At 37.2% G+C, this 8,013-nt stretch overlaps 5 non-coding genes across 5 annotated transcripts; all 5 read right to left on the bottom strand.

Moving 5' to 3' along the window:
* Nucleotides 1-5,099: 5,099 nt before the first annotated feature.
* Nucleotides 5,100-5,218, bottom strand: LOC132138029 (5S ribosomal RNA). Its single transcript, XR_009432341.1, has one exon. It is a non-coding gene; the product is annotated as a 5S ribosomal RNA (ribosomal RNA).
* A 555-nt stretch (nucleotides 5,219-5,773) lies between these two features.
* Nucleotides 5,774-5,892, bottom strand: LOC132137658 (5S ribosomal RNA). The gene has a single exon (XR_009431986.1). It is a non-coding gene; the product is annotated as a 5S ribosomal RNA (ribosomal RNA).
* Nucleotides 5,893-6,117: 225 nt separating this feature from the next.
* On the bottom strand, nucleotides 6,118-6,236 carry LOC132138308 (5S ribosomal RNA). Its single transcript, XR_009432607.1, has one exon. It is a non-coding gene; the product is annotated as a 5S ribosomal RNA (ribosomal RNA).
* Nucleotides 6,237-6,320: 84 nt separating this feature from the next.
* Nucleotides 6,321-6,439, bottom strand: LOC132137657 (5S ribosomal RNA). Its single transcript, XR_009431985.1, has one exon. It is a non-coding gene; the product is annotated as a 5S ribosomal RNA (ribosomal RNA).
* Nucleotides 6,440-7,005: 566 nt separating this feature from the next.
* Nucleotides 7,006-7,124, bottom strand: LOC132137656 (5S ribosomal RNA). Its single transcript, XR_009431983.1, has one exon. It is a non-coding gene; the product is annotated as a 5S ribosomal RNA (ribosomal RNA).
* Between the last annotated feature and the right edge of the window lie 889 nt (nucleotides 7,125-8,013).

Below are 8,013 nucleotides of genomic sequence, written 5' to 3'. Positions count from 1 at the left end.
AACCTTTTCCAGTCAGTAACCTCTTCATTTTCTCTTAATTCTTTGACAATTTCTTTCAGTTCATTAAAAAATGGGTTAAGTTTTCCACATAATAAAAACAAATGTAAAATACCTTCATCTTCTTTTTTACAGACTTTACATTGAGCATTTGTTGCCTTCTGCATTATACACAATCTCATTTCTGTATAGATCACATTTTGTCTGATAAAATAGTCTAAACATTCTAAATCTACATCCAACCATTTCCATGTTCTATTCTTCCAAATGTCTTTTTCTTCGATTTCATTAAAATGCCTTAACCAAATCTGGTTGGCAACAGGTTTTTTAAAAACTCTATTTATAAAAAACTCATAGAACATTTTCACAGTACACAAATTAAAATCCACCCTCTTTTCTTTAAATTTTAAAAACACCAACATTTTATTTTCTCGTTCTCCCTTCTTTTTAATCTCATCTAGCCATTGCCTTGGGATTGCTTTCTTGACATCTTCATACTGTTTTTTTAAAACCATGACATTAAAATCCTCCTTCTCCTCCTCCATTGCATCTTTAATCACTTGGAGTGGTAAAAATCCCTCTTTCACCTCCCATAAAACATCTCTCACTTTTACGATCCCCACTTTTAGCCACTTCTTAAAATAGATATCTCGCTCGTGTATCTTTATTTTGTCATTTAAAAACAGAGGCTGATTTAAAATCGCTTCCCTCCCCTCCGGATTAAAATCCACCTCTGTTAAAAAAAGCCTCCAAGCATTTAAAACCTCTTTATAAAACTGTGGTATCCCCTCCATCATCCAACTTTTCAACTTCATCCATAAAATGTTTTCCCCAAGGTTAAAATTCCCACATTTATTTAAATAAAAACCCATCAATTTCTTCCATTCATCTCTCTTCTTATCATCCAAATATTTCTTAACCACTTTTACCCTCATGCTTTTCATCTTCTGTTCCACATCGACTAAACCCATCCCTCCCTCTTCTGGTTTTCCTATCAGCGTATTGTACGCTATCCTTGGAGGCTTTTTTTCCCATAAAAATTCTAAAATACTCTTTTTTATTCTCTTAAAAACCCAGTTTGGCAATGGCATCACATGTAATTTGTACCACATTTTTGATAACATTAACATGTTTACAATTAAAATTTTTCCTTTCAAACTTAAAAACCTGTTTCTCCAAAAAATCAGTCTCCTATCCATCCCTCCCAATGTCTCATCCCACATATTATCAACAGTTTCCTTCTCATTCTTTGCTAACCCCGCTCCTAAAATCCTCATTTCTTGTACCTCTAGGAATTTAACAACCCCCGTTAAAACCTCTGACCTTCCGAACTTCATATATACTGTTTTTTCTTCATTTATTTTTGCACCTGATCCCTCACAATAGCATTTCATTTTTTCCATTACTTCTTTAACACTTTCTATATTTTCAACAATAATTGTGGTATCATCCGCATACTGGAATATTTTAGTCAGTTCCTCTTTTTCTTCTAGTTTTATTCCCTTTATTTTTTTCTCTCTGTTTATTAAAAGCCCTAATGGTTCAGCCACCAAAGAATATAACTTCGCTGACAGTGGACACCCTTGTCTTATAGACCTTAAAACTTTAAAAGGTTCCGTTAAAAAACCATTACATTTAACTTTTGTTAAAATATCGCTGTATAAAACTGAGATCCATTTTATAAAATTCTCTCCAAAACCAAATTGTTTTAAAACCGCCAATAAAAACCCATGCTCCACTCTGTCAAAAGCCTTCTCGAAATCCATGCTTATTATATATGCCTCCTTTCCTTTTTCTTTTATGTACCCCATTATATCTCTTATGCTACTCGTGATATCTGCTATGTCCCTCCCCTTTACTCCATATGCCTGGTTAGTCTCTATTATGTTTGGCATAATATTTTTTAATCTGTTCGCTAAAACCCTGGCTAAAATTTTAAAATCTGTGTTTAACATTGTAATGGGCCTAAAATTCCTCAGTTCCGCTTTGTCTCCTTTTCTCTTGTAGATTATTTTCATTAAGCCTAAGCCCATTCTTGGGTGTACTCTTTCTTTTTTAAAAACCTCTTCATAGACTTCTTTTAAAATCGGGCTTACTTTTTCTTTAAAAACCTTATAAAACTCACTTCCAATACCATCTATTCCTGGGCTTTTCTTCACACTTAGCTGATTTATTGCTTGTATAATTTCCTCAGTTGTTATTCCCTTATCACATTCCTTTTTATCTCCCTCACCGACTTTTCGTGTTATCTGTTGTAACAAAATGTTCCTTTTTTCCTCATCCCCTTCCTCTGATCTAAAAAGTTCTTCATAATATGTGCTTATTTCCTTTAAAATTCCCTCCGTGCTTAAAACAACTTGTCCTTCCTTATTCCTAAGTTCTTTAATTATTCCCGCCTTCGCCCTGCTTTTCTCAAGGTTAAAAAAGAATCTACTACATTTTTCCCCTTCTACTGTATATTTAGCTTTACTTCTTAACGTTGCCCCTTTATATTTTCCTTCTTCGATTTTCCTCAACTTTTCCTCCACTTCAATTACTCTTTGCACGTTTACTTCATTTTTATTTAACTCCTCTCTTAACGTCTTTCTTATTTCTTGTTCCTTTGTTCTTTTTACCTTTTGTAACAATTTACAGTAATTCATTACATATTTCTTTATGTCATATTTCATGTTTTCCCACCATTGCCTTTTATCTTCTATGTACATCAAGTCTTTTTTCCCCTCATCTAATTTATTTTCTATCTCTTTTTTAAAACTCTCTTCCTTTAAAACTTCAGGACCCCTGGTCCCCTCATTTCCTTTTTAAAATCCATTCTCATTTGCACCATTTTGTGATCACTTAAAGTCGTTTCTTTATAAAACACTCCATCAATAAAACATTCCAAATTCCTAGTACTTAAAAAGTAGTCTATTCTAGTTTGACACATAAAATTCCCTACCAGCTGTCTTCTTGTAAATTCCCTCTTTTTCCCATTTCTTTCTCTCCACACATCAATCATGTTCTTCTCCTCCATCAATGAAATTAACTCCTTTCTTCCCCCATCCGATTTAAAAACCATTCCGTTAGCCATATCCATTTTACTAAAAACAGTGTTAAAATCCCCCGCAATTATTACCCTCTTCCATTTTTCCATTAATTCAGCTATTACATTAAAATATTTTTTCTTTTCTATTTCTTCATTTGGAGCATGTACGTTTACTAAAATAAAATCATCTTCATCCATCTTAATTTCTACAGCCATGCATTTTCCTTTTGTATCATTATACATTTGCTTTGACCTGATACCTCTATCGTTTCTTATTAACATCGCAACTCCTCCTCCTATTTTTCCCTCAGCATTATTAAAAAATAATTCCCCTTCCCATCTTTTTTTAAAATCCTCCATTACACTCTCTTTCCAGTTTGTTTCTTGCAATAAAATCACATCTTCATCCCTGCACAGTTCCTTGACTTTTTCAAATTTCACACCATTGATTAACCCTCTTGCATTAAAAGTAACAATTTTCAACACAATTAAAAAAGATAAAAAGACAAACTTTAGCATCATAATTTCGTTATCCTACTTCCTCCCCCTCTTTTGCACTTCTTCCACAGTCTTGTTTCACCTCATTACTTTGTTTACACATTTTATTTTTAGCTTTTTCTAAATTGGGTATTACCTTAACTTTTCTTCTTCTTTTATTGGATGTACTTGCAGTGCTGTCTCCGCCCATGTTTTCACTGTCTTTGTTATTTCTGTCCGTCTCACCGATCCATTCAGTCTCTTCTGGCTCTTCCGTTTCTGCTTTTCCAACCTCATTTAACTCCATCTGTACCTCCATTTCCACAATGTCCTGTGTTAACTCAGTCTTTTCAATCTCATTTTCATTGTCCTTGCTTACATTGTCCTCTCTTTGCATTTCTCCGGTGTCTTCCCTTTGCTCCTCTTCATTGTCTGTCTCATGCATCTGCCCACTCCCCCTCTCTTCTCCATTTTGCTGGTCTCCATACCAGCACTCGCATTTGTCCAGTACACAATTGCAGTCTGGACACATCACCACCTTACAGTCCCTCGCGAAGTGGCCTGTTTCCGAGCATTTAAAACATTTAAAGTCTGGACAGTCCTTCATCACATGATCAGGGCTCATACACAACCTGCAGGTTCTCACCTGCTTGCTATGTATCACTCTATAGTATTGTGGACCATCTTCCATTTCAATTCGAGTACTGTAGGGCAAGGAGGCCACTTCTTTTGGGAACTGTACCTTAAGGAACCTCGTTCCATCTTCTATGTTGGTGCCGGTATAAAATCTTCTTCTTATCTGAGAGACAGGAGTTACCCCCCATCCCTCCAGCTTCTGTAGAATCTCTGCATCATCCAGGTAAGCGGGCAGATGCATGAAAGAGACAACAAATTCTCTGTTATTCAATTTCTTAATTTCACATAGTTTTCCTTTAATCATCAATCCTTCGCTCAGATTTTCAATATCTTCTTCCTTTTCAAACGTAATTTCGTACTCCTTCATCATTTTGGGTCTTACAGCTAATATTTTTGTCACATCCAACTTATCTTTCAGCGCTTGTATTATGTCTTCTGCTTTTCCTTCGTGCACTTCAGTCAAATCCACTACTACTGTAGCTTCTTTGGTGTAGGTTCTTTTAAATCTCCTTTCAGGTCCATCCTTTTCTCGTTGAGTTTTTTCCAGTCCGTTTGTCATTTGCCGCCGTGTTCCTCGTGCCAAGTCCATGTCTGTTGCCGTAGTTCCATCCATTTTTCAAAAATAAATAAAACAAAAAACGAAAAAAAACAACAAAAAACAAAAAACAAAATGATCCCTCCCAAACAGCTATGCTGTTGGGAGGACAAGTAACAAAAATAACCAAAAATTTAAAGAAAAACAATTATTAAGACTCAAATAACCAAAAAACAAAAAAAAACACAAACAATTTTGGGTGAACCTTCTTCACCCTTCTATAGCCACCTCACTTCCTGTTTCTCACTAGCTCTCTAGCGCCCTCAGGTTGGTATGGCCGTAAGCGAAAGCTGCTGCAAAGAGAGGGCTATTTAAAGATCAGACACTCTAATCTCCAGTTCATTATATAAGTTCGGAATAAAACCCAAAAGCTTACAGCACCTGGTATTCCCAGGCGGTCTCCCATCCAAGTACTAACCAGGCCCAAACCTGCTTAGCTTCCGAGATCAGACGAGATCGGGCATAGCCATGTTGGTATGACCGTAAGCGAAAGCTGCTGCAAAGAGAGGGCTAATTAAAGATCAGCCACTGTAATCTCCAGTACATTATATAAATAGGGACGAAAACCCTAAAGCTTACAGCACCTGGCAATCCCAGGCGGTCTCCCATCCAAGTAGTAACCAGAACCAAACATGCTAAGATTCAGACATCGGGCATTGACTCTTTTTTTTTTTTTGCACGATTATTATATAATTAGTGAAAAAATTCCAAAAAGTAAAAAAATTTGAAAAATTTCCAAAAAGCTTTCAGCACCTGGTATTCCCAGGCGGTTTCCCATCCAAGTACTAAACAGGCATAGCCAGGTATGGCCGTAAGCGAAGGCTGCTGCAGAGAGGGGGCTATTTAAAGATCAGCCACTCTAATCTCCAGTTCAATATATAAGTAGGGAAGAAAACCCAAAAGCTTACAGCACCTGGTATTATTCTCAGGCAGTCTCCCATCCAAGTAATAACCAGAACCAAACATTCTAAGATTCAGAGATCTGGCATTGACTCTTTTTTTTTTTTCAAGATTATTACATAACTAATGAAAATTTTCCAAAAAGCTTACAGCACCTGGTATTCCCAGGCGGTCTCCCATCCAAGTACTAACCAGGCCCAAACCTGCTTAGCTTCCGAGATCAGACGAGATCGGGCATAGCCAGGTTGGTATGGCCGTAAGCAAAAGCTGCTGCAAAGAGAGGGCTAATTAAAGATCAGCCACTGTAATCTCCAGTACATTATATAAATAGGGACGAAAACCCTAAAGCTTACAGCACCTGGCAATCCCAGGCGGTCTCCCATCCAAGTAGTAACCAGAACCAAACATGCTAAGATTCAGACATCGGGCATTGACTCTTTTTTTTTTTTTTCAAGATTATTACATAACTAAAGAAAATTTTCCAAAAAGCTTACAGCACCTGGTATTCCCAGGCGGTCTCCCATCCAAGTACTAACCAAGCCCAAACCTGCTTAGCTTCCGAGATCAGACGAGATCAGGCATAGCCAGGTTGGTATGGCCGTAAGCGAATGCTGCTGCAAAGAGAGGGCTATTTAAAGATCAGACACTCTAATCTCCAGTTCATTATATAAGTTCGGAATAAAACCCAAAAGCTTACAGCACCTGGTATTCCCAGGCGGTCTCCCATCCAAGTACTAACCAGGCCCAAACCTGCTTAGCTTCCGAGATCAGACGAGATCGGGCATAGCCAGGTTGGTATGGCCGTAAGCAAAAGCTGCTGCAAAGAGAGGGCTAATTAAAGATCAGCCACTGTAATCTCCAGTACATTATATAAATAGGGACGAAAACCCTAAAGCTTACAGCACCTGGCAATCCCAGGCGGACTCCCATCCAAGTAGTAACCAGAACCAAACATGCTAAGATTTAGACATCGGGCATTGACTCTTTTTTTTTTTTTTTTTTTTTTTTTGCACGATTATTATATAATTAGTGAAAAAATTCAAAAAAGTAAAAAAATTTGAAAAATTTCCAAAAAGCTTTCAGCACCTGGTATTCCCAGGCGGTTTCCCATCCAAGTACTAAACAGGCATAGCCAGGTATGGCCGTAAGCGAAGGCTGCTGCAGAGAGAGGGCTATTTAAAGATCAGCCACTCTAATCTCCAGTTCAATATATAAGTAGGGAAGAAAACCCAAAAGCTTACAGCACCTGGTATTATTCTCAGGCAGTCTCCCATCCAAGTAATAACCAGAACCAAACATTCTAAGATTCAGAGATCTGGCATTGACTCTTTTTTTTTTTCAAGATTATTACATAACTAATGAAAATTTTCCAAAAAGCTTACAGCACCTGGTATTCCCAGGCGGTCTCCCATCCAAGTACTAACCAGGCCCAAACCTGCTTAGCTTCCGAGATCAGACGAGATCGGGCATAGCCAGGTTGGTATGGCCGTAAGCGAAAGCTGCTGCAAAGAGAGGGCTAATTAAAGATCAGCCACTGTAATCTCCAGTACATTATATAAATAGGGACGAAAACCCTAAAGCTTACAGCACCTGGCAATCCCAGGCGGTCTCCCATCCAAGTAGTAAACAGAACCAAACATGCTAAGATTCAGACATCGGGCATTGACTCTTTTTTTTTTTTTTTTTTTTTTTTTTTTTGCACGATTATTATATAATTAGTGAAAAAATTCCAAAAAGTAAAAAAATTTGAAAAATTTCCAAAAAGCTTTCAGCACCTGGTATTCCCAGGCGGTTTCCCATCCAAGTACTAACCAGGCATAGCCAGGTATGGCCGTAAGCGAAGGCTGCTGCAGAGAGAGGGCTATTTAAAGATCAGCCACTCTAATCTCCAGTTCAATATATAAGTAGGGAAGAAAACCCAAAAGCTTACAGCACCTGGTATTATTCTCAGGCAATCTCCCATCCAAGTAATAACCAGAACCAAACATTCTAAGATTCAGAGATCTGGCATTGACTCTTTTTTTTTTTTTCAAGATTATTACATAACTAATGAAAATTTTCCAAAAAGCTTACAGCACCTGGTATTCCCAGGCGGTCTCCCATCCAAGTACTAACCAAGCCCAAACCTGCTTAGCTTCCGAGATCAGACGAGATCAGGCATAGCTTTTTTTTTTTTTTTTTATTGGAGATTTCAGTTATTACAAAACAAACACATTTTCTTAGTCATACAATTTCATTCATCTCATAATCAAACTAACATCGTCATTGAAGTTTGTTGCTGAAGGAATAAAATTCACATTACATAACAATATGTCATCTTAATCATCTTCTCCTGGCATGTAAAAATGCTTTTGTTTAAAGATACATATAACATCATTTGTGA

The sequence above is a fragment of the Carassius carassius genome, unplaced genomic scaffold (assembly GCF_963082965.1).
Source record: "Carassius carassius unplaced genomic scaffold, fCarCar2.1 SCAFFOLD_57, whole genome shotgun sequence".
In the NCBI taxonomy this organism is placed as follows: domain Eukaryota; kingdom Metazoa; phylum Chordata; class Actinopteri; order Cypriniformes; family Cyprinidae; genus Carassius; species Carassius carassius.
This window is presented reverse-complemented; position numbering and strand designations above follow the sequence as displayed.